We start from the raw sequence: 27,797 nt of genomic DNA on the forward strand, positions 1-27,797 counted from the left end.
CCAGTTTCGGATATAAGCACCGCCTGGATGAATTCACTCCTAGATGAATTCAAAGCCAATTACAAACACAAAATGAATGCACAAAAAATAAATAAGTAAAAAAATGAAATCCCAAACACTGTCATCATCTTTATAAAAAGCAGTAAATCTGAGTATTAGAAGTCACAGTGTATCTTTATATTAATTCAAATCAATTTATTTTATAGCACCAAATCAAAACAAAGCTGCCTCAAAGCGCTTCACACAAGTAAGGTCTAACCTTACCAACCCCTAGAGCAACCACACAGGCAACAGTGGTAAGGAAAAACTCCCTCTGACGATTTGGGGAAGAAACCTAAAGCAGACCAGACTCAAACGGGTGACCCTCTGTATTGTCAACTGTGTCAGTAGTATGGCCCAAGCAAATATACAGGAAATTTTGGCTGTCCATGCTGGTGTCCAGGACTGGAAGCTTGTAGAAGACGACACCCACTACCACTTCTGGACAGAGCTGCACCTCAAACAGAGAGAGAGAGAGAAAAAAAAAAAACATAATCAGGAGTCAGAAAGATTACAGTTAAGGTATAATTTGTCAGAATTAAGCAACAAGAAAAACAGAAGAAATACTAAGGTGATCATAGGCCACTAGCACCAAGTTTCACTAAAAGACCCAGACTATATATTTATGATCTGTTAACGGAGATACGGCTCATGCATAATGCATTCGCAAACACAAAAGAAATGCATGAACAATAAATAAATAAAACTACTGACTTTTGAGCTGCTTACCGTTCTTGTCCACAGTGTAACTTCTTGTCTTCTTACTAGCGCTTTTGAGCTTTGACCTGTGAACTGGAAGTGTTAGCTAGCTCTTTGCATTCATAAATAGGAACTAAAGTATGATTTTAGGGTTTACAGATGTTTCTGACCATTAAATTTACTCACTTTACCAGCAAAAAAAAAAAGAAAAAAAAAATGGACTGAAAGTTACCAGAACTGCGTTTAGTAGAAGCGAATTGGTCCGCTGATGTTTTTCAAAGTTACCTGAAAAGCGATCCGCTAATGAAAACATTAGTTTGGCTAATTAGTGGTTAACGGATTAGCCCACCACTGTATTTTACTTTGTCACAGCTATTTTTCTGAACAAGAAATGCATTAGCTCATCCATCTAGGCTACTTGACTGTTGAGATTTACAAAAAAAAGTGCATTTTGCGCTATGTTTACTTTGGCTTTTGACCAGAATATTCCAAAATCTAATCACCTCTAGATATGTATTTCCACCAAGTTAAAATAAAATCCATCGAGCCATTTGTGAGTTATGTTGTCCGCATACACAAACAAGCCAGTCACAACAAGACCCTGCTGTCACCACTTCATTGATGCACAGTGTAAGAAAAAAAAATTCTTGAACCAGAACTCTATCCCAGAACTGAATTAAAACTAATGGCACAAAGATGGCATATATGATGACAATACTCCATCATTAGGTGTAGACATTACAGAAAACATCAGAATAAGATTTCTAATAATGAATGCAAGGACACGGACAAGGGAAAACCATTAAGACACAGAAGAAGGATCTTATAACAAAGGTGAGACCAGTGTCATGTTGTTAATAGCTGTGATTATCCATCAATGGCCAAATGAACCATCAACATTTATTGCCAGCTCTCCATCTCACAAATCAGCCCTGACTGCTCTGCCGCAGCAGAACAAGCTCCCTTATACCACTTTTAGACTTGCTGTAATGCCAGGTGCCATTTCTTTAATGCCCACGCCACCCATTTTCAAATCCATTACCTATTATTATACTAGTCTCCACACCAGTGCCGCAGTTGCACAGATGTGTTAGCGAACATGTCTGGCGGATTGGTCTATTGGAAAAATTACACAAATTATGATATAACAACCATAAAAGAGAAGAAAAGTGGGTGTAGTAAGTACTTTAATGAGACATTTCAATTTTCAGTTCCTAACTGCTGCTCATGTCTCTAACTTGTAAATTATGAAAGTAGCCCACTAAAATAAATTTTCAGTAGGGATCACAGAGCATATAATGCCACCTCGTGCTGAGGTTGCACCTTAGTTTGGTCAATGATCAGTTACGGCACTTCGCTCATATTAACACTAAATCCCCCATCACACATAGCAAGAATGTGCTGGAGCCATGACCGACACGGCAGATATTGCCATAATCCGACACAGTCAGGAGGAAAAGAGGCACGGTCAGCAATGTCAGAGTGCAGACAGATTGGTTCACCACACCTGTCAGATCGCATCCAGAGCATATGTAGAGGACACAGACTGCTGTCAGATGGCCATAAAAGGCGCTGCAGACTGCCCGATCTCCAAATGTTTGGATGGCAAACACGGACCGGAGCGCTGTGTTCCTCACTTAGCCGTGTGTGTGTGTGTGTGTGTGTGTGTGTGTGTGTGTGTGTGTGTGTGTGTGTGTGTGTGTGTGTGCGCGTGTGTGTGTGCATAATGCTACATGGGCCACTAAGCATGCACAGGGCGCACTGGACAGCTTCACTCAAAGTGTGCTGGCAGTTGGGCCATGTAGTCCATCAGAGGGGCGCCTTTCCAGGGAACTTTCATTTTTCTTGGTTGCCCACTTCAGGAACACAACGTAACTCTGGACTATCACATGGAATTAATGGTTTTCCTTTTGGGTGAGAGGATTTTAACCACAAGCTGCTGTCCCGGCTTCACGTCCACCCTGAGCTGTGAAACACTCATGGACCGCTGTTGGAGGTGAGATTCGTGTTTATTAATGGTTCATCGGCCTGGCACAAGTTCCATGTCATATCTCCTACAGAGTTAGAAGGTGATCATCTATTACAGCGTGAGATCTGTCCAGCTCTGAGCTTGACGCCTGCAATGACGCGTTACTGCGCACAATAGAGAGATGCAGCTGCCTGTGTTATATGTAGTTTTGATGGAGACAATAGCTCACATTATTTATGTCACCCATGGGAAGGAATGGACAAATATCTGTACTGTAAGGTCGATTGTGGATATAACAGCCTGTTCAGATTTCCAGTAATGCACAGAGGTTTCAGTTTGATAGCCACTGTTCACATTCACTGCCACATACATTTCAACAGTTCCTTTGCACTGTGTGGGGGTTGGACATTATTATTCATGACACGTGCAGGTCATACCAGCAGCCTTTGTGGTGCCAGATCCATCTCAAGGTTCCCTCGTATGCACTCAAATCATTTTAGATCCCGTTTTTCCGCCATCAAAATATGTAAATTGCGGACAGATGGTCCTCAGACTGCACATGGACCGCTGTCAGATAGGTATCCCATCTCAACGGTGTCGGGGGAGTTTTGAACATGTACATCACACTCAGGGCCGCCGGCTGATTTTGACCAACTGTGTCGACTTCCACAGATAGCTGTCAGAAGATTTTGGAAATGAAATTCGATACTTTTTGGATGTGCACCGATTCATAATTCCAATGACATTCTGCATGATTCTGGCTATGTGTGATAGGTGTATTACACAGTTAACACAGTTACTGAAATCACTTGCATAATGCTGACTTATGGGGTTCAGGGATTCAACATGTCATCCAGGTCATTTTGTCATGCCTTCAGAAATTCCTATTTTAAGGTATATGCTTATAGGATTATGGTCATGTGCTGCATACCAAAATGTTCAGAACAATCTCAGCTTTCTAAATGAAAGACAAATCTTTTTCCACAACACTGTGGAAAAGATGTAATTTGGTTCTGAATGTGAAAACATGAAATAGGTTATTATAAATTCTTCAAATCTTTAGTGAATATACAGTGTTATTAATATGAATGAACTGTTGGTGTAGTGTAAATTTTGTCACCTGTTTTTTTTTTCTTTTTTAGTCTATTTTCAAATGTCCTTTTTAGTTTTAGTCAAATTACATTATTCACATACCATTTTTATTTTGTCATTTTTTTAGTCAACTAAAAGTCTGTTAATTTTAATCTAGTTTTATTCAAAAGAGATCTCATTGTATTTTAGTCTAATTTTAGTCAAGACATTTTAGTCTTTTTGATAAAAACAGATTATTTCCAATTGCCATTTCAGTCAAAATAGTGTTTCACACATGTGAAATATTAACTGTTATCATTGCTTAACAAAATACACTTGTTGAATGATCGAATGTTGAATATTGTTGAATGTTTTTTCACTATCCCTTTTTCTGACAACCAATCACAGCTTTTAGAAGACTGTGTCATACCTTGCAATGGGACCACCATACCTCTTCACATAAAAGTTTCTAACCACTCACTGCTCAGAGATGCTTTTGATAAAAGCCGATTATTTCCGATTGCCATTTCAGTCAAAATAGTGTTTCACACATCTGAAATATTAACTGTTATAATTACCTGACAAAATACACTTGTTGAATGATCGAAGCTTTGTGGCATTTTTTCCCAAATATTTTAAATCAACAAAGCTTCCCATCAGATACAATTTGACATTCGGTTTTCTCGTAAATCCACAGCACTGTAAGGGAAAAGGTCTTTTGGAATGAAACATTTGTTGGTTCTTTTTTATTCTATTTACATGTTCAGAATGGGCTGGAAATTTGTTAAGGCAAAGCAAAATAAAATCAAATAAAGAAACCTAAGAGTGTCTGAAAGAGACAAGATGGTGGAAAGACAGAGAGGAAGAAGAGACATTATCCCTATGTTTAATGGCAGTGATTTAGTAACATGCTACCGGATTGATTGCGCACGGATAATGTTTGTGGTTTACCTCATAAGGAATGAGCTTAATTTAAGCCTGAGATGAAGGTCTTCACAACACCGTGATACCTGGTTACGGGAACCATGTAAACTGCATGTAAATTCTATAACATTCATACAGTTATTAATATCATAGTAAGTGACATCAGCAGCCATAGCCTGAATGGTAGCCTAACACACTCATCTGTTTGAGAAGAACATTGCTTGTGTACTGCAATATCCACCCTTGCTTTGGATTGCAGCATGTGCCAGCATTTTTCCCACTTGTCACACAAGGAGAGGGAACAACACATTGATTTGTTGGGCAATGCACTCCCAAGTCTGCCTCTTCCCTTGTGCCGTGATCCCGGAACCCAATTTCCCTCTTACAGCTTTTTTATTCTCCTCCACGAGCTGTGTTGACAGCAGGCACTGCTCTTCTGTCCAGTTGGGCTTTTTAGTTCTATTTAAATTCATTTTGATCATTGTTTTTGGTCATTTTGCGAAAATCAAACCTCTTTTTATGAGGATGCAAGCAATCACAGGATTTGCTATCAGCTGACTCTGCCTCCATCATTAATATCAAAAATATTAAGTAGTAAAATTACCAGCATGGAGAATAAACATAGCATGTGAAGGAGGTACGTTCATAGATTTTTAAGCTGTGTAATAATTCATTTAATTTTGCTGAGTTTCATCATCATGACATTAAATTATTTTTAAGATTAAACATTCCTTAATATGAGCGAAGTGCCATGCAAGCGGCGCAAGGTCACTCATGGTAGAGGGAGCCCCAAACAGGAAGTGCCAAATTTTGAGCCCACCAGTGAAACAAGAAATGTAAAATTTAAACACTTCCTGGACTGACAATAGATGAGATCTTGTGGGATCTCATGAGAATTCACTGGCAAGTTGACACTGAAACAGGACGTGCCAAATTTTGAGCACAGTGAAACAAGAAATGTCACATGTTGAACACTTCCTGGAGCTACAGCAGAAGTTATTAACTTGTTTTTCATTATGTTGTTTTTGCGCTGGTATGTTTATCCTCTGTAAGGTTTTTGTGTAACTTTTGTTTGTCTCAATTAAAAAAAGAAAAGAAAAATTAAAAAAAGACCAAGATGAGATCTCGCGTGAATAGCGATCACACAGGAGTTTAGTGCGCAGTCGACAGTGAAACAGGAAATGCTAAATGTTGAGTTGACATTGATTCTGGGAATGCTAAAGTGAGAGGCAGCATGCACCTTGTCTGCACATTAGATTTGGTTTGAATCATATTTATCTAATAGATTACAATTTGTTCATGTAAATGGGGAATCTTCTTCACAGACTAAGGTTAATTATGGAGTTCCACAAGGTTCTGTGCTAGGACCAATTTTATTCACTTTATACATGCTTCTCTTAGGCAGTATTATTAGACGGCATTGCTTAAATTTTCATTGTTACGCAGATGATACCCAGCTTTATCTATCCATGAAGCCAGAGGACACACACCAATTAGCTAAACTACAGCATTGTCTTACAGACATAAAGACATGGATGACCTCTAATTTCCTGCTTTTAAACCCAGATAAAACTGAAGTTATTGTACTTGGCCCCACAAATCTTAGAAACATGGTGTCTAACCAGATCCTTACTCTGGATGGCATTACCCTGACCTCTAGTAATACTGTGAGAAATCTTGGAGTCATTTTTGATCAGGATATGTCATTCAAAGCGCATATTAAACAAATATGTAGGACTGCTTTTTTGCATTTACGCAATATCTCTAAAATTAGAAAGGTCTTGTCTCAGAGTGATGCTGAAAAACTAATTCATGCATTTATTTCCTCTAGGCTGGACTATTGTAATTCATTATTATCAGGTTGTCCTAAAAGTTCCCTGAAAAGCCTTCAGTTAATTCAAAATGCTGCAGCTAGAGTACTAACGGGGACTAGAAGGAGAGAGCATATCTCACCCATATTGGCCTCTCTTCATTGGCTTCCTGTTAATTCTAGAATAGAATTTAACATTATTATTCTTACTTATAAGGTTTTGAATAATCAGGTCCCATCTTATCTTAGGGACCTCATAGTACCATATCACCCCAATAGAGCGCCTCGCTCTCAGACTGCAGGCTTACTTGTAGTTCCTAGGGTTTGTAAGAGTAGAATGGGAGGCAGAGCCTTCAGCTTTCAGGCTCCTCTCCTGTGGAACCAGCTCCCAATTCAGATCAAGGAGACAGACACCCTCTCTACTTTTAAGATTAGGCTTAAAACTTTCCTTTTTGCTAAAGCTTATAGTTAGGGCTGGATCAGGTGACCCTGAACCATCCCTTAGTTATGCTGCTGTAGACTTAGACTGCTGGGGGGTTCCCATGATGCACTGAGTGTTTCTTTCTCTTTTTGCTCTGTATGCACCACTCTGCATTTAATCATTAGTGACTGATCTCTGCTCCCCTCCACAGCATGTCTTTTTCCTGGTTCTCTCCCTCAGCCCCAACCAGTCCCAGCAGAAGACTGCCCCTCCCTGAGCCTGGTTCTGCTGGAGGTTTCTTCCTGTTAAAAGGGAGTTTTTCCTTCCCACTGTCGCCAAGTGCTTGCTCACAGGGGGTCGTTTTGACCGTTGGGGTTTTTACGTAATTATTGTATGGCCTTGCCTTACAATATAAAGTGCCTTGGGGCAACTGTTTGTTGTGATTTGGCGCTATATAAATAAAATTGATTGATTGATTGATTGATTGATTAGATCAGTCAGTGACTATTGAGTGTGTAAATTACATTAAGTTTTATAGCCATGCTAATGCTCCCCAGTAGCATTTACTGAAAAAAGGTGTGTTGACTTAAATGACATTGTGAGATGTTGAAGAGCTTCCCTCGTTCATGTTCACGACACATACAGTAGTGTTCAGAATAATAGTAGTGCTATGTGACTAAAAAGATTAATCCAGGTTTTGAGTATATTTCTTATTGTTACATGGGAAACAAGGTACCAGTAGATTCAGTAGATTCTCACAAATCCAACAAGACCAAGCATTCATGATATGCACACTCTTAAGGCTATGAAATTGGGCTATTAGTAAAAAAAAGGTAGAAAGGGGGTGTTCACAATAATAGTATTGTGGCATTCAGTCAGAGAGTTCGTCAATTTTGTGGAACAAACAGGTGTGAATCAGGTGTCCCAATATGTAAGGATGAAGCCAGCGCCTGTTGAACATGCTTTTCTCTTTGAAAGCCTGAGGAAAATGGGACATTCAAGACATTGTTCAGAAGAACAGCGTAGTTTGATTACAAAGTTGATTGGAGAGGGGAAAACTTATACGCAGGTGCAAACATTATAGGATGTTCATCTACAATGATCACCAATGCTTTAAAATAGACAAAAAAAAAAAAAAAAAAAAACAGAGATGCATGGAAGAAAACAGAAAACAACCATCAAAATGGTAGAAGAATAACCAGAATGGCAAAGGCTCACCCACTGATCAGCTCCAGGATGATCAAAGACAGTCTGGAGTTACCTGTAAGTGCTGTGACAGTTAGAAGATGCCTGTGTGAAGCTAATTTATTTGCAAGAATCCCCCGCAAAGTCCTTCTGTTAAATAAAAGACGTGCAGAAGAGGATACAATTTGCCAAAGAACACATCAACTGGCCTAAAGAGAAATGGAGAAATATTTTGTGGACTGATGAGAGTAAAATTGTTCTTTTTGGGTCCAAGGAGACGACCCCCAAACTCTGAATTCAAGCCACAGTTCACAGTGAAGACAGTAAAGCATGGTGGTGCAAGCATCATGATATGGGCATGTTTCTCCTACTATGGTGTTGGGCCTATATATCACATACCAGGTATCATGCATCAGTTTGGATATGTCAAAATACTTGAAGAGGTCATGTTGCCTTATGTTGAAGAGGACATGCCCTTGAAATGGGTGTTTCAACAAGACAGTGACTCCAAGCACACTAGTAAATGAGCAAAATCTTGGTTCCAAACCAACAAAATTAATGCCTCACAGATGCGAAGAAATCATGAAAAACTGTGGTTATACAACTAAATACTAGTTTAGTGATTCACAGGATTGCTAAAAAAGCAGTTTGAACGTAATAGTTCTGAGTTTGTAGCGTCAACAGAAGATGCTACTATTACTGTGAACACCCCCTTTTCTACTTTTTTTTACTAATAGCCCAATTTCATAGCCTTAAGAGTGTGCATATCAGGAATGCTTGGTCTTGTTGGATTTGTGAGAATCTACTAAATCTACTGGTACCTTGTTTCCCATGTAACAATAAGAAATATACTCAAAACCTGGATTAATCTTTTTAGTCACATAGCACTACTATTATTCTGAACACTACTGTACATATTATATTCCGTTATATGAATGGTTGATTTTGCTGTCCAATTATAACAAGGAGCGCAGAGCTCATTTGTTTTTTCACTTAACAATGGGACCACCATACCTCTTCACATAAAAGTTTCTAACCACTCATTGCTCAGAGATGCTCTCAGTCACTTCCTAGATCACTTTTAGCTATGATTCCTTGCTAGGAATCTTTAGGCTAAATTGGGAGCTCTCTGAAATGATTTTGAGAATTTTTGTGAATATGGGCCTAGATTTGTAAGTTAAAATCACTTACGTACGTGCACTTTTTTCGAGCATGAAAGGTTCCTGGTTCCAAACCTACCAATTCTCCGTGTAATATGAAGTTGCTTCAGGAACGGTATCCGACATAAAACCTGTGCAAAAGCAACATGCAGATCCACCTTGGATCTGATGTGGCGACTCTGAGTGAAAAATCACTTACCAGTGTTTGCCTAATCAGAATTAGAATCTAATTAATTGGCAAGTACAATGTAAGTTTGCACATAAAAGGAATTTGATCTGGTGTTATTGGTGCATAAACAATAAGAAAAAGAGAAGAAAAAACACTTCTGTAAGAATTAAAAGAGTCAAATACGTAATACTATATTCACTGTTAAATAATTTCTCCTCTTTTAAAATTAATCCTTTTGTATGAATGAAGTCCAAATGTCTGTGCTGATCTGTGACAAAACTACCCATCCCGGGGTTTGCTACAATGATTTTCTTTGTAAGACCAAAAAAGAAACAAGATGCATTTTCAGGTCAAAGGGAACATTCTTTTAGATTTCATTTTATTAGTGTGTTCCAGTGAGAATTCCACAGGAACAAACTTTACAGCCTAATACATGGTGGGGGACACAGATTGACTTGCCTGACCACATGATCCTCCCTGGCCTTTTGGATTGGCTGTGAGTGAAAGATTGTCTCAAAGGATGATTGGAATTACAGCTGAGGAGTTGTAATTTCAAGAAGTGGTCAAACAGAGTCGCTGTGAAGTTCCATTGTGCATTTATCAACAGAAATGTGATGAAAGGTTGATTTGGGTGCTCCAGTTTATCTGTGGAGCTCTGATAGTTAAAGAGAAAGCAAAAATTATAAAGTAGTTTATTGAATTGATATTAATTTAATACCATGATTTTAATTTAAAGCTACACTGTGTGTGATTTAACAGTGTTCCTGGGTACTTTCTAACAGCACTCAGATCTTTAAGCAGTCGCTCAGAATCGATTAATTGACATCAGCTTTCATCTTGAAATGAAGTAGGTGTTTCCGATTAGTCATCAGCTTTCAGACAATAGGCACCACGCATATTCCTTAAAACATTGATGTTCTCACTCACCTTTCCCTGTTTCCAGATCACTGACAAGACATCTCCTCCTCCACCCTACCCTACTGCCACCAGTTGGTCCCCATCCTTTGCCTCGGGCCAGGCTCTTCCCGTGCTATTTCCATCAACAAGATTCATGACTATCTCAAGCCTACTATTTGCCACGATGGGGACCAGTGCTAAATCTATTCCCCAATACCTTTCTGTGCATTTTCTTGTTGAATTAAAAATAAAGTTTAACGTGCCTTCTGACTCCTTCTGGTTGAAATGGAATGCAGCATTCATATGCATTTGTTCATTAGCATATAATTACCTGAAACTGCCAATCATTGTATTTTCATGAGTTCAGAATAAGCCTTTCATATTTACATTAGATATCACTAAATCCTACACACTGGTACTTTTATTGAGGTAGTGAACATTAGGTACAGTTAACATGAGAAAAAGTTATGTTCTTTCATATTTGCATGGAAGTAACTCAATTGTGGGGAAGAAAGAGAAAAAAAAATCCCTTAAAGCTCCTTTTAAGCCACTCAGCCATTGCTGGTAGGTACAGGGGACCGCCAATATGGCTACCAGAGGGGGGATTAAATGACCTGAAGCCTTCTGTAAATACAGATCATCCCTCTGTGCTTCACAGCAACTGTTCTTCGGGCTGTTCTCCCGGCCTACCCTCAGGCAAACTTTGTATGGTTTCCCCAGCAATGAATTGACAAACTTAAAAAATATTTCTAATTATCACCTACAGTGTTTGTTACACATTGCTTTGCACTCAGTCCTAATGAAGTACCTCGTTTGCATCATAGCTCCAAATTAACAAGACAGGAAAGAAATGCCAGGGATACTCTCATGTTTATCTTTATTACCTCTACCAATGAAGTTGGAGGAGGTCATGTTTTGCCCCTGTTTATTTGTCTGTTTGTTTGATTGTGAAGAGCATGGATCCCATAATTTTTCATGAAATTGTCATTAATTTTTTTTTTTAACCAAAAAAAGGCAATAACTGATTCAATTTTCAAGGTCATAGACCAAAGGTGAAAGTCAGGAAAACCTTGGAAAAATTGGAAAAATGTCTACCTTGAACATTGAACAAATTCAAAAATACATAACTCTAAAAAAAATCTAATTTCTTTCATATTTGAGAGTGTTATGTAGGATGGTTTCCCTTATCGACTGACAAAAGTTGATTCAGATCGGATCCAGATTACAGATTTTGTGGCCATGTAAATTTAGCATTGAATTTAATGTATATGTATATAACCTAATTTAATGTATATTTTACATTATATCTCAATCAAACATGCCCCAATCACTCACATATTTGAAAGTGAGGTGCAGACTGGTACTCGCTATCACCTGATAAAGTTTGATCTAGTTCTGATCCGGATTGTGGATTTTGTGGACAATTGAATTTAAAATTTTAATGCCCATTTGGTGTACATTTTGCATTGTCTCAAACAAAAGTGCCTCAGTCATTCTCATTTTTCTGTTATGGATTTACCTACACCACCAAAATTGGAGTGAGGTTCCAATTTTATGTTTATGTTTGTCTATCTTCCAGTTATCAGTCGGAAACCAAGTGTTGTGAAAGTGTCGTGACACCGACCCACAACAGGGGGCGTTAATGAACGGACAATGGATAAGCCAAAAGTAACAATTTAATGTTGTGAATCGCACAACGACGTACAGACAATAACAGTATGGTGACTGTCAATCATACACCAGGTGACGTGTGGGCAGGCTCGACGATAGAAGACACCTGGCGAGAGAAGAGCCGGATCCCACACAGCTTCCACCACCAACGGAGCTGAAGAACACCGGAGCCGCCAAGCCCTGCGCCCCAGGTGGCCGCTGTCTTCAGCAGTCAGACCCGGTACTGCTGGCAGAGAACAGAGACAGTCCTCATGAGTGTGAGTTCGCACACTCAGTAATCCCACAGTCTGTATACAATTGGGAGGGGGAACCTCCACCTCCAATCACACACTCGTGCAGCTCCTGTCTAACCACTTATCTGGTTGGGGTGTGAAGCGAAGCCGTCGCTGATCACACCAAACGCCAATCCCACAGATAAGGACACACCACAGGAAAACGGCTGCAAAGAAGTTCAGACTATTAGTCAGTGTTAAGTCAGCAGAGAAGTTACCTGAATGGTAGCTGATTTCTCGGCGAGGAGGTGGAGTTGCAGTCCGGCCTTTATGGTGGTGGTGATGAGTAGTGGATGAGTGACAGCTGGTACGGATGATGAGTGACAGCTGTCACTCCTGGTCGCTCCGACGCCCTCTCATGCTTGAAGCCCGCACTTCAATCAGGGCGCCATCTTGTGGTGGTGGGCCAGCAGTACCTCCTCTTCAGCGGCCCACACAACAGGACCCCCCTCTCAACGTACGCCTCCTGGCGCCCGACCAGACTTGTCCGGGTGACGGGTGTAAAAGTCGGCCAGGAGGGTCGGGTCCAGGATGAAGCTCCTCTTCACCCAGGAGCGCTCCTCGGGGCCATAACCCTCCCAGTCCACCAGATACTGTAACCCCCGGCCCTTTCGACGGACGTCCAGGAACCGGCGTACCGTCCATACGGGCTCCCTGTCAATGATCCGGGCAGGAGGCAGCGCTGGTCCCGGGGCACACAGTGGTGAGGTATGGCAGGGCTTGAGTCTTGACACATGAAACACGGGGTGTATCCGCAGTGAAGCTGGCAGCTTCAGCTTCACTGTGGCCGGACTGAGGACTTTGAGGATGGGAAAAGGTCCGATGTACCTGTCCTTGAGTTTGTGGGATTCCACCTGCAGGGGGATGTCCTTAGTGGATAGCCTGACCTCCTGCCCAGGCTGGTATGCAGGGGCCGGGGAACGCCAGCGGTCTGCATGGGCCTTAGCCCTCGTCCGGGCTCTGAGCAGGGCAGAGCAGGCGGTACGCCACACCCGATGGCACTTCCTCAGACGTGCCTGGACCGAGGGCACCCCGACCTCTCCCTCCACCAGTGGAGACAATGGGGGCTGGTACCCCAAACACACCTCAAATGGGGAGAGGCCGGTGACAGATGAGACTTGGCTATTATGAGCATACTCGATCCAGGTCAGATGGTCACTCCAGGCCATCGGGTGCGTGGAGGTCACGCAGCGGAGGGCCTGCTCCAGTTCCTGGTTCGTCCGCTCTGCCTGCCCGTTCGTCTGGGGGTGGTACCCAGACGAGAGACTGACGGTGGCCCCCAGTTCCCTGCAGAAACTCCTCCAGACCTGGGAAGAGAACTGAGGACCACGATCAATCAATCAATCAACTTTTTTCTTGTATAGCGCCAAATCACAACAAACAGTTGCCCCAAGGCGCTCAATGGCTCAACGATCCGAGACAATGTCTGATGGAATCCCATGCAGACGCACGACATGGTGGACCAGGAGGTCTGCAGTCTCCTGGGCCGTCGGGAGCTTCGGGAGGGCCACGAAGTGGGCCCCCTTGGAGAACCGGTCCACTATCGTTAAGATGGTGGTGTTACCCTGGGACGGCGGGAGACCCGTGACAAAATCCAGGCCAATATGAGACCAGGGGCGACGAGGCACGGGCAGAGGCTGGAGGAGGCCTTGGGCCTTGTGGTGGTCGACTTTGCCCCTGGCACAGGTGGTGCAGGCCTGGACATACTCCCGGACGTCGGCTTCCATAGACGCCCCCCAGAAGCGCTGCCGGACCACTGCCACGGTCCATCGCACCCCTGGATGACAGGAGAGCTTGGAACCATGACAGAAGTCAAGGACCGCAGCCCTGGCCTCTGGTGGGACGTACACCTTGTCCTTCGGACCTGTCCCCGGGTCCGGACTCCGTGTCAGGGCCTCCCGGACGGTCTTCTCCACGTCCCAGGTAAGGGTGGCCACGACAGTGGACTCAGGGATGATGGTGTCAGGGGGGTCTGACGGCTCGGTCTTGACCTCCTCTTCATGCACCCAGGACAGGGCGTCAGATTGTTGGTTTTTTGTCCCGGGGCGGTAGATGATCCGGAAGTCAAAACGCCCGAAGAACAGCGACCAGCGGGCTTGCCTGGGGTTCAGACGCTTCGCGGTCCGGATGTACTCCAGGTTCCGATGGTCCGTGAAAACCATAAATGGTACCGATGCTCCCTCCAACAGGTGTCTCCACTCCTCAAGAGCCTCCTTCACCGCAAGAAGTTCCCGATTGCCGACGTCATAGTTCCATTCAGCTGGGGTCAACCTGCGGGAAAAGTAGGCACATGGATGGAGAACCTTGTCGGACTCCCCGCTCTGGGATAGCACGGCTCCTATCCCTGAGTCAGAGGCGTCCACTTCAACTACGAACTGGCGCTTGGGATCGGGCTGCACCAGAACTGGTGCAGTCGAGAACCGGCGTTTCAACTCCCTAAACGCGGCTTCGCACCGATCCGACCAGGTGAAGGGGACTTTTGTGGAGGTCAGGGCTGTCAGGGGGCTAACTACCTGACTGTAGCCGTTGATGAACCTCCGGTAGAAATTTGCAAAACCGAGGAACTGTTGTAGTTTCCTACGGTTCGTTGGTTGGGGCCAATCTCTCACCGCCGCAACCTTGGCCGGATCAGGGGCGACGGAGTTGGAGGAGATTATGAACCCCAGGAAAGACAAAGAAGTGCGGTGGAACTCACACTTCTCGCCCTTCACAAACAGCTCATTCTCCAACAACCGCTGTAGGACCTGACGTACATGCTTGACATGGGTCTCAGGATCCGGAGAAAAAATAAGTATATCGTCTAGATATACGAGGACAAACCGATGCAGGAAGTCCCGCAAGACGTCATTAACCAATGCTTGGAACGTCGCAGGCGCATTGGTGAGGCCGAACGGCATGACCAGGTACTCAAAGTGACCTAACGGGGTGTTAAATGCCGTCTTCCACTCGTCTCCCTCCCGGATCCGAACCAGGTGATAAGCATTCCTAAGATCCAATTTTGTGAAAATTTGGGCTCCATGCAGGGGCGTGAACACTGAATCCAACAGAGGTAACGGGTATCGGTTGTGAACCGTGATCTCGTTCAGCCCTCTGTAATCAATGCATGGACGGAGTCCGCCGTCCTTCTTACCCACAAAAAAGAAACCAGCACCCATCGGGGAGGTGGAGTTTCGGATCAACCTGGCAGCTAAGGAGTCCCGGATGTAGGTCTCCATTGATTCGCGTTCCGGACGTGAGAGGTTGTACAGCCTGCTGGACGGGTACTCAGCACCCGGTATCAAATCAATGGCACAATCGTATGGACGGTGCGGGGGCAGCGTGAGTGCCAGATCCTTGTTGAAGACGTCAGCAAGGTCGTGGTACTCGGCTGGCACCACCGCCAGATTGGGGGGGACTAAAACCTCCTCCTTAGCTGTCACACCGGGTGGAACTGAGGATCCTAAACACTCCCGGTGGCAGGTTTCGCTCCACTGAACCACAACCCCAGATGACCAATCAATCCGGGGATTGTGTTTTAACACCCATGGAAAACCCAAAATCACTCGGGAGGTAGAAGGTGTTACATAAAACACAATCTCCTCCCTGTGATTCCCAGACACCACCAATGTCACTGGCTGTGTCTGGTGTGTGATTAGTGGAAGAAGGGTGCCATCTAGTGCCCGCACCGACAATGGTGACGGTAAGGCCACTAGAGGGAGCCCAACCTCCTTTGCCCATCTGCTATCCAGCAGATTCCCCTCCGACCCCGTGTCCACCAGTGCTGGGGCGTGAAGGGTTAGATCTCCACTCAGGATCGTGACTGGGATACATGCAGATCGTTGGGGTCTCCCCACGTGGGTGTTGTGACCCACCCTTAGCCCAGTCTCTAAGGACGAGTGCTGCTGTTTTGACCGTTTGGGGCATTCTCTCTGTGTGTGCTCGGTAGAGCTGCAGAGAAAACACTCTCCACAGATCAGCCTCCTTTGTCTCTGATCTTATCGCTTTTTGGCCCTGCTCATTTCCCTAGCAACGTCAGCAGGGGGAGCTGTCGTCACGTGGAGAGCCCTGGCAGCGGAGCGTGGGGAAGTCGGCTCCCTTTCGGACCTGGGAGGAAGAGGGACGGCTTGTGCCTGACCACACCCTTCGTCTCGCTCCCGTCGGTGTTCTGTTAATCGGTTGTCTAACCGTATAACCAGGTCGATAAGCCCATCTAAATCCCGCAGCTCGTCCTTCGCCACCAGGTGCTCCTTAAGGACCAGAGACAGTCCGTTTACAAAGGCGGCGCAGAGCGCAACAGCATTCCAGCCGGCTCGCGCTGCCGCATTGCGGAAGTTGACTGCATACTTCGCTGCGCTCCGACGCCCCTGCCGTATCGACAGCAGCACACTTGAAGCGGTCTCGCCTCTATGAGGGTGGTCGAACACCTGTCGGAACTCCCTCACAAACTCAGTATAAACCGTTAGGAGCCGTGAATTCTGCTCCCAGAGCGCTGTAGCCCAGGCGTGTGCCTCTCCTCGAAGCAAATTTATAACGTAAGCCACCCGGCTAGTGTCTGACGCGTACATGACGGGACGCTGTGAAAAGACGAGCGAGCACTGCATCAAAAAGTCCGCGCACATCTCCACACAGCCTCCGTACGGCTCCGGAGGGCTTATGTATGCTTCAGGGGAAGGTGGGGGGGTTCGTTGAACGACCAGCGGAATGTCTGTTTCTGGCACACGGTCAGCAGGAGGAGGTGCTGCAGCAGCGCCCTGAGCATACGCTTCCACCTGGGCGGTGAGAGCCTCCATCCTACGATTGAGAACACTGCTCTGCTCGGTAACTAAGTCCAACCGAGCGGTAAAGGCGGTTAAGATGTGCTGCAGCTCACCCAACACGCCTCCTGTTGGCGCCTGTGCACCTCGCTCTTCCATTGGCTGTTCAAGCGACGGTTGACGCCCCTCGGGATCCATGACGCTGGCCGAGAAATCCTGTTGTGAAAGTGTCGTGACACGGACCCACAACAGGGGGCGTTAATGAACGGACAATGGATAAGCCAAAAGTAACAATTTAATGTTGTGAATCGCACAACGACGTACAGACAATAACAATATGGTGACTGTCAATCATACTCCAGGTGACATGTGGGCAGGCTCGACGATAGAAGACGCCTGGCGAGAGAAGAGCCGGATCCCACACAGCTTCCACCCCCAACGGAGCTGAAGAACACCGGAGCCGCCAAGCCCTGCGCCCCAGGTGGCCGCTGTCTTCAGCAGTCAGACCCGGTACTGCTGGCAGAGAACAGAGACAGTCCTGATGAGTGTGAGTTTGCACACTCAGTAATCCCACAGTCTGTATACAATTGGGAGGGGGAACCTCCACCTCCAATCACACACTCGTGCAGCTCCTGTCTAACCACTTACCTGGTTGGGGTGTGAAGCGAACCCGTCGCTGATCACACCAAACGCCAATCCCACAGATAAGGACACACCACAGGAAAACGGCTGCAAAGAAGTTCAGACTATTAGTCAGTGTTAAGTCAGCAGAGAAGTTACCTGAATGGTAGCTGATTTCTCGGAGAGGAGGTGGAGTTGCAGTCCGGCCTTTATGGTGGTGGTGATGAGTAGTGGATGAGTGACAGCTGGTACGGATGATGAGTGACAGCTGTCACTCCTGGTTGCTCCGACGCCCTCTCGTGCTTGAAGCCCGCACTTCAAGCAGGGCGCCATCTTGTGGTGGTGGGCCAGAAGTACCTCCTCTTCAGCGGCCCACACAACACCAAGTGCCAAAAACCAATGAAAAGTTGTACATAGCAAAGATAACCAATATTCTGTGAAAATTATCTGAAAAACAATTCTGAAACAGAAAAAGTTGAAAACCAAAACCAAAAAAAAAAAAAAAAAAAAAAAAAAAAATTGACAACTGCATGAACTAAATACATACTCCTGACATTTGATCACATCTAATTTAGGGCCCAGTCACACTGCACACGGCAACAGCTGAACAAAGGATAAAACATAAAAATGAAATATTCATAATAATGTGACCGACAGCGGGTTTGAGACTGAGCACAGCCAACCGTGTCCTCATGTCCACAGTGCTTGCATGTGCAGAATTTCGTTGTCTTGATCACAGGTGAGTGATGTTGCCTGTAGTTAAATAAAGTAGTTGATAAAACATTCTTAACGCTGTTGTTTATGTGTAAGAACGTTGCTTTTTGTCCAAAACATGGATGTTTCATTAGTGACACAAGGATGTTTCGTTCAGCTCATCTGATCTGCAGTTATTAATCCGTTCAGATAGCGTCAGCGTTTGTGCAATACGTCGGGAGGTTGGACAAAGTTGGATGAAAGTCAAATGAAACGCTAACGTTACGCAAAGTAAAAAAAATAAATAAATAAGAAACCGTCAAGAAAGAAAGCAAAACAAAATACGGATGAACTGAGGTTGTCGTCAGGATTCATTCACATTTTTCAGCAGTTTGAAAATTGTGACAAAGTGCCAGCTGCAGGAACGAAGCTGGATGATAGTTAAACGGTGCCTCCAAAAGTCAACGTAAGTCCATATTCTTGTTTCATTTGGGCTTGGTTGTCCTTCATTAGTGCCATGTGACTGGGACATTTTGCTTATGAAAAGTCACTTCTAACAGGACTTTAACCTTGAAATTTTTTTCCAAGGTAAAATTTTTGTGGAACTGGAAACTAGAGTTGGAGGAGGTTACTTTATTGTAATTCTTCATTTTTATTGAAGAGATTGTCATAACCCATTGCTGTTGATTTTTTATTATCTTGGCAGAGATCATCAATATGCACAGGCAGCATGCTTTGTTTCCTTCTGTACTCTTTATTTCATTTGTCTATGAGAACACCAAATGAATGCAAAAAACAATGTATGCTCTGTTCCTCTTTAACAACAAACAATGAAATATATGTGATTTTAAGATTTAAAAAAAATCACCTAAGTTAAACATAGACTTATCCATATGCCAATGCATATGGATAATTCTATGTTGAACAATTTATTTCTATGTTGCACTTGGGAGTCATCGAGTACTGAGCGAGTTTTGTTTGTTCAGTACCTACAAGACACTGCTGAACTCAGTACGTCCCTCACCATCTGTCTATCTACTCATTCTTTGGATGAAGAAACCCAAAGAAGCTTTTCTCTGCCTTATGGTGTTGCCGATCACGTCCTGTTGCCAGAGATTCACATTTGCATTCGATATCAAAGTGCAGATCACTCACTTGTTGATGAGCAAGACTTTTAGATCAGAACAACTGCACATTCCATTCAGCAGACCGGATGGAAGGCACAGCTTTATATACTACATGCATAAAACAAGCATACGAATAATGATTATATATATATATATATATATATATATATATATATATATATATATATATATATATATATATATATATATATATATGAGGGCTGTCCGTAAAGTATAGGTCCTTTTTATTTTTTTCTAAAACTATATGGACGTCGTGAGAGAACAGAGAAGTTTCAGAAGAAGTCGGTTTCAGCATTTTATCCGGATATTCCACTGTTAAAGGAGATTTTTTTAATGAAAGACATGCAGGCGGATTGCAGCGTCGGCTCGCAGCCGCCTGAAATGTGGAGGTTTTAAGCTTGAAACAGGCTGATGACGCTGCCTGAGAGCGCAGCGCGACGTCTCGCACTGTGAAAAGTCCTTAAAGCGACAGAATCACCTCAAAATCTCTCATCAGCTGTTAAAATTTTCACTGAAAACCAGCTTAATTTTTCGAACCATGTCCACTTCGATGTGTCTCACAGGTTTAGAAAAAATTTTGATCAAACAAAGCGCCAGTCTCTCAGCAACTTCTCAGACAAAGGAATTCCGACGAGGGGCTGGACGACTCCTCCCACAAGGAGTGCTCACAGGCGAATGACGTCACCGACAGGCGTGGAAAAACTCACGCATGCGCACGAGGGTGCAAGCATGTCTGACGTAAAAACATATGAATGAAATCCATATAGTTTTTGAAAAAAATAAAAAGGACCTATACTTTACGGACAGCCCTCGTATATATATATATATATATATACCACCCTGTCAGTAAAAAGCTGTATGTCTAGGAATTTCTTAGTTCTGAACTCAGACAAGAATGAAATGATGGTCCTTGGTCCAGCGAGACATCGGTATCAGTTTACTCAGCTAACGATTAACGTAGGCTCATGTGTCATACATCACACTAACAAAGTGTGGAACCTTGGGGTGATTTCTGACCCCATGTTGTCGTTTGATCTACACATTAGAGATATTACAAGGATTGCTTTCTTCCACCTGCGAAATATAGCAAAGATTTGTCCCATCCTGACTATGGCTGATGCTGAGACCCTGATTCATGCATTTGTTTGTTCTAGACTGGACTACTGTAATGTTCTTTTTCCTGGTTTGCCGCAGTCCAACATTAAGGGTCTCCAATTGGTTCAAAATGCTGCTGCCAGACTCTTGACAGGAAGCAGAAAACTTGACCACGTTACACCAATTTTGCATCTCTGGATATTAAGGTTCTGCTATTAACTGAGAACGCAGTCCTCAGTTAATAGCAGTCCTGGGCTCCTCCTGAGTCCTGAGTCCTGGGCTCTCTGCATTCTCAGAGCGCAGGACTACTTCGTGTCCCTAGGTTGAATAAAAAGTCTGCAAGCCACACAGCCTTCTCTCATCATGCACCTGTTTTGTGGAATGATCTCCTTATGGAGGCCTCTACTGGTGGTTGGCTCTCACTGCGGTATTGTATCACTTCCTGTTCCGGAGCACAGCGGTGTTTTGCTGTATCTGTTAGCTGTTTAATCTGCGCAGTTAGAGTGATCTAGTTAACTAGATAACAATTTGTTTCACACTGTAATCTTCATGTGCCTTAACTAAAGCACTCCCTCTGCTGAATCACCTCTAAATTATTTACACATTATACACTTTGTGTGTTTTTAGGAATCCGCTAGCTTAGCGCAGCTACTAGCTCTTAGCCGGTTTAGCATGGCAGCTTCTCCTGTCTCTCCCGCTCTGGGTGTGAAATGTTTAGTTATTCCTCGTCCTCCTTTAGCAGTAATGGTACTTGTAATAAGTGTAGCTTATTCGTAGCTTTGGAGGCCAGGCTGGGCGAATTGGAGACTCGGCTCCGCACCGTGGAAAATTCTACAGCTAGCCAGGCCCCTGTAGTCGGTGCGGACCAAGGTAGCTTAGCCGCCGTTAGTTCCCTTCCAGCAGATCCCGAGCAGCCGGGAAAGCAGGCCGACTGCGTGACTGTGAGGAGGAAGCGTAGCCCTAAACAGAAGCCCCGTGTACACTGCCAACCCATTCACATTTCTAACCATTTTCCCCCACTCGGAGACACACCCACCGAGGATCAAACTCTGGTTATTGGCGACTCTGTTTTGAGAAATGTGAAGTTAGCGACACCAGCAACCATAGTCAAATGTCTTCCAGGGGCCAGAGCAAGCGACATTGAAGGAAATTTGAAACTGCTGGCTAAGGCTAAGCGTAAATTTGGTAAGATTGTAATTCACGTCGGCAGTAATGACACCCGGATACGCCAATCGGAGGTCACTAAAATTAACATTGAATCGGTGTGTAAATTTGCAAAAACAATGTCGGACTCTGTAGTTTTCTCTGGGCCCCTCCCCAATTGGACCGGGAGTGACATGTTTAGCCGCATGTTCTCCTTGAATTGCTGGCTGTCTGAGTGGTGTCCAAAAAATGAGGTGGACTTCATAGATAATTGGCAAAGCTTCTGGGGAAAACCTGGTCTTGTTAGGAGAGACAGCATCCATCCCACTTTGGATGGAGCAGCTCTCATTTCTAGAAATCTGGCCAATTTTATTAAATCCTCCAAACCATGACAATCCAGGGTTGGGACCAGGAAGCAGAGTTGTAGTCTTACACACCTCTCTGCAGCTTCTCTCCCCCTGCCATCCCCTCATTACCCCATCCCCGTAGAGACGGTGCCTGCTCCCAGACCACCAATAACCAGCAAAAATCTATTTAAGCATAAAAATTCAAAAAGAAAAAATAATATAACACCTTCAACTGCACCACAGACTAAATCAGTTAAATGTGGTCTATTAAACATTAGGTCTCTCTCTTCTAAGTCCTTGTTAGTAAATGATATAATAATTGATCAACATATTGATTTATTCTGCCTTACAGAAACCTGGTTACAGCAGGATGAATATGTTAGTTTAAATGAGTCAACACCCCCGAGTCACACTAACTGTCAGAATGCTCGTAGCACGGGCCGAGGTGAAGGATTAGCAGCAATCTTCCATTCCAGCTTATTAATTAATCAAAAACCTAGACAGAGCTTTAATTCATTTGAAAGCTTGACTCTTAGTCTTGTCCATCCAAATTGGAAGTCCCAAAAAACAGTTTTATTTGTTATTATCTATTGTCCACCTGGTCATTACTGTGAGTTTCTCTGTGAATTTTCAGACCTTTTGTCTGCTCAGATAAGATAATTATAGTGGGCGATTTTAACATCCACAAAGATGCTGAGAATGACAGCCTCAACACTGCATTTAATCTATTATTAGACTCAATTGGCTTTGCTCAAAATGTAAATGAGTCCACCCACCACTTTAATCATATCTTAGATCTTGTTCTGACTTATGGTATGGAAATTGAAGACTTAACAGTATTCCCTGAAAACTCCCTTCTGTCTGATCATTTCTTAATAACATTTACATTTACTCTGATGGACTACCCAGCAATGGGGAATAAGTTTCATTACACTAGAGGTCTTTCAGAAAGTGCTGTAACTAGGTTTAAGGATATGATTCATTCTTTATGTTCTCTAATGCCATATACCAACACAGTGCAGAGTAGCTACCAAAACTCTGTAAGTGAGATAGAGTATCTCGTCAATAGTTTTACATCCTCACTGAAGACAACTTTGGATGCTGTAGCTCCTCTGAAAAAGAGAGCTTTAAATCAGAAGTGTCTGACTCCGTGGTATAACTCACAAACTCGCAGCTTAAAGCAGATAACCCGTAAGTTGGAGAGGAAATGGCGTCTCACTAATTTAGAAGATCTTCACTTAGCCTGGAAAAAAGAGTCTGTTGCTCTATAAAAAGCCCTCCGTAAAGCTAGGACATCTTACTACTCATCACTAATTGAAGAAAATAAGAACAACCCCAGGTTTCTTTTCAGCACTGTAGCCAGCCTGACAAAGAGTCAGAGCTCTTTTGAGCCGAGTATTCCTTTAACTTTAAGTAGTAATGACTTAATGACTTTCTTTGCTAATAAAATTTTAACCATTAGAGAAAAAAATATAACCATCCCAAAGACGTATCGTTATCTTTGGCTGCTTTCAGTGATGACGGTATTTGGTTAGACTCTTTCTCTCCGATTGTTCTGTCTGAGTTATTTTCATTAGTTACTTCCTCCAAACCATCAACATGTCTATTAGACCCCATTCCTACCAGGCTGCTCAAGGAAGCCCTACCATTAATTAATGCTTCGATCTTAAATATGATCAATCTATCTTTATTAGTTGGCTATGTACCACAGGCTTTTAAGGTGGCAGTAATTAAACCATTACTTAAAAAGCCATCACTTGACCCAGCTATCTTAGCTAATTATAGGCCAATCTCCAACCTTCCTTTTCTCTCAAAAATTCTTGAAAGGGTAGTTGTAAAACAGCTAACTGATCATCTGCAGAGGAATGGTCTATTTGAAGAGTTTCAGTCAGGTTTTAGAATTCATCATAGTACAGAAACAGCATTAGTGAAGGTTACAAATTATCTTCTTATGGCCTCAGACAGTGGACTCATCTCTGTGCTTGTTCTGTTAGACCTCAGTGCTGCTTTTGATACTGTTGACCATAAAATTTTATTACAGAGATTAGAGCATGCCATAGGTATTAAAGGCACTGCGCTGCGGTGGTTTGAATCATATTTATCTAATAGATTACAATTTGTTCATGTAAATGGGGAATCGTCTCCACAGACTAAGGTTAATTATGGAATTCCACAAGGTTCTGTGCTAGGACCAATTTTCTTCACTTTATACATGCTTCCCTTAGGCAGTATTATTAGACGGCATTGCTTAAATTTTCATTGTTACGCAGATGATACCCAGCTTTATCTATCCATGAAGCCAGAGGACACACACCAATTAGCTAAACTGCAGGATTGTCTTACAGACATAAAGACATGGATGACCTCTAATTTCCTGCTTTTAAACTCAGATAAAACTGAAGTTATTGTACTTGGCCCCACAAATCTTAGAAACATGGTGTCTAACCAGATCCTTACTCTGGATGGCATTACCCTGACCTCTAGTAATACTGTGAGAAATCTTGGAGTCATTTTTGATCAGGATATGTCATTCAATGCGCATATTAAACAAATATGTAGGACTGCTTTTTTGCATTTGCGCAATATCTCTAAAATTAGAAATGTCTTGTCTCAGAGTGATGCTGAAAAACTAATTCATGCATTTATTTCCTCTAGGCTGGACTATTGTAATTCATTATTATCAGGTTGTCCTAAAAGTTCCCTGAAAAGCCTTCAGTTAATTCAAAATGCTGCAGCTAGAGTACTAACAGGGACTAGAAGGAGAGAGCATATCTCACCCATATTGGCCTCTCTTCATTGGCTTCCTCTTAATTCTAGAATAGAATTTAAAATTATTATTCTTACTTATAAGGTTTTGAATAATCAGGTCCCATCTTATCTTAGGGACCTCATAGTACCATATCACCCCAATAGAGCGCTTCGCTCTCAGACTGCAGGCTTACTTGTAGTTCCTAGGGTTTGTAAGAGTAGAATGGGAGGCAGAGCCTTCAGCTTTCAGGCTCCTCTCCTGTGGAACCAGCTCCCAATTCAGATCAGGGAGACAGACCTCTCTACTTTTAAGATTAGGCTTAAAACTTTCCTTTTTGCTAAAGCTTATAGTTAGGGCTGGATCAGGTGACCCTGAACCATCCCTTAGTTATGCTGCTATAGACTTAGACTGCTGGGGGGTTCCCATGATGCACTGAGTGTTTCTTTCTCTTTTTGCTCTGTATGCACCACTCTGCATTTAATCATTAGTGATTGATCTCTGCTCTCTTCCACAGCATGTCTTTTTCCTGGTTCTCTCCCTCAGCCCCAACCAGTCCCAGCAGAAGACTGCCCCTCCCTGAGCCTGGTTCTGCTGGAGGTTTCTTCCTGTTAAAAGGGAGTTTTTCCTTCCCACTGTTGCCAAGTGCTTGCTCACAGGGGGTCGTTTTGACCGTTGGGGTTTTTCTGTAATTATTGTATGGCCTTGCCTTACAATATAAAGCACCTTGGGGCAACTGTTTGTTGTGATTTGGCGCTATATAAATAAAATTGATTTGATTTGATTTGATAAAACAGTCTGATTCAAGTCCAGACAAGACACATTTATTCTCCCTTTCGTATGTGTAGCATACTGTATTGTGCTTCCAATCCTTTTAAATTCATTTTATTAGCAATGGAACAGGTCTCGGCCTCAACTTTATCTAAATTTTGGATCTGTTAGTGAAGCTTGGGGCTAGCTACCTTAGTATTTTCTCTGCTTTCCTGTCGATTTACCACTGATGAATTATACTTTTTCTGTAGTTTTTCCGGGAGACTGATTCTGCTCTTTTTCTCTCTGTCCAAGGTATGGATAGTGGGTTGGCTACTGAAGATAGGATTCCAGACTGACATGGATGTTGCCTTGGGAAAAGGACCACTGACGGCATGAGGACTGCTGGATGACCCCTGCTTGTGGCCTAGCAGCATGGACTTCTCATCAAATACACATTTTTGGTTATTATGTCATGTTATTTTGAATTCTGGATTTCTGTTTCTTCACCTTTGTAAAGCTTTGTAAAAACCTTGTAAGTGTTAGAATGGCCTAAGCAGTGGGTCACCCCTCTGAGTCTGGTCTGCTTGAGGTTTCTTCCTCAATATCATCAGAGGGCGTTTTCCCTTACCACTGTCTCCTGTGTGCTTGCTCTAGGGGTTGGTAAGGTTAGACCTTATTTGTGTGAAGCGCCTTAAGGCAGCTTTGTTGTGATTTGGAGCTACTGTATATAAATTAAATAAATTGAATTGATTTGCAGCAAATGTTCTTCATGCTGTTCTCCTGCCCTGCCCTCAGGCAAACCTTTAGAATAATTTCCCCAACAATGTACTGATGAACCTGAAAACGTTGTAATTAAGACCTACATTATTTGCGTCACCCTGAATTTTAAACAAGCATATAATATTGTCATTTTGTAAACCATCACATTAAAAAGGCATATTATGAGTGGATTAGGAGCAGGTGTGGCTTTCAGTGAGCTGGCCAGACCATTTCCACACAGAAGTGAACTACATCAGAGAAGTAAATTGTTACTTTCCTTTTGTTGCACACTGGTTGCTTTCTAAAACTCAAATAGCACAGTCAATCCTCCACACAAATCCAAATGTCATCCTTGGCATCATTTTGTTCAGGAGACTATAGGCTTTCCAATGGCATTGATCTGTTGTCATTTTGTTAAGAAATAGCAACCATAAAATGTTGCAAGAGCAGCTTACAGTGTTCTAAACCTGTTTTAATGGGTTAAAGCACTTTCTGACCCCTGACTGCAGAGCTACTATCATCTGACCTGTTCACTGAGCGGTGGTTCTTGTCATATGCAGAAGACTCAAGTCAGCACATCTGAAAATGTCACCTTCAAGATGTGTAAATGACCTGAAATGAATGTGTCACTGGGAATTTGCTATTAATAGGTTGTGAAAGTAGGACAGTGAGAAGCTGGTTAAATTTATTACCTTCATGCTGATGGCTTTGCCCATATCTGTAATCACTTCCAAACACTCCAAACCTAAGCCACATTATCTGTTTATGTAGCTGTTACTGCTGTATGTAAAGGAACATCAGCAATAACATTTGGGCCATGTGGCATGCAGGTGCCTCAGTGCTAAGGACAACCAGAGGGGGGGCTGCAGCAAGTGGTGGGTTACTTTCGAGAGGTGTGGAAGGACCGACTGTTTCCATCTGAGACCCAATAATTTTTGGTGGTGTGCTGGATGTGGCAATGCATAGTACCAGCACATGCTCCTGGACTTAGTTGGACCTGTAAGCTGTACAAAAGAGTTGCACCCCTTTTAGCAAAATTGCCAGACAGTAAATCTGCAGATTTTAAGATGTATCACCAAGGTTAAGCAGCGAGACACTGCATGCATCTCTGTGTCAACTCCATAGACCCTTTCTGGGCATCTGAGGTGTTCCCAAGCCAGCTGGGAAATACAATCCCTCCAGCGTGTTCTGGGTCTTCCACAGGGCCTCCTCTAAGTTGGACGTACCTGGAAGATCCTCCCTTTTCTGATAGAGGTCCATAGTCTCAATTGACACTTTATGACAGACACATATGGGGATGGAGTCACCTCACCCAAATTAGGGAAACTGGGGTCACCTCTGAGTGCAGAGCCTGGTGAACTCACAGGTGAGTGTCTAGTGGCTGGATGTACATCCAAGGGACCAAACAGTGATAAACGACAGGAAGTGAGTTTATCAATAGACCAATATCATGAGTTAGGATACAGATTACA

The sequence above is a fragment of the Thalassophryne amazonica genome, chromosome 1 (assembly GCF_902500255.1).
Source record: "Thalassophryne amazonica chromosome 1, fThaAma1.1, whole genome shotgun sequence".
Taxonomy (NCBI): domain Eukaryota; kingdom Metazoa; phylum Chordata; class Actinopteri; order Batrachoidiformes; family Batrachoididae; genus Thalassophryne; species Thalassophryne amazonica.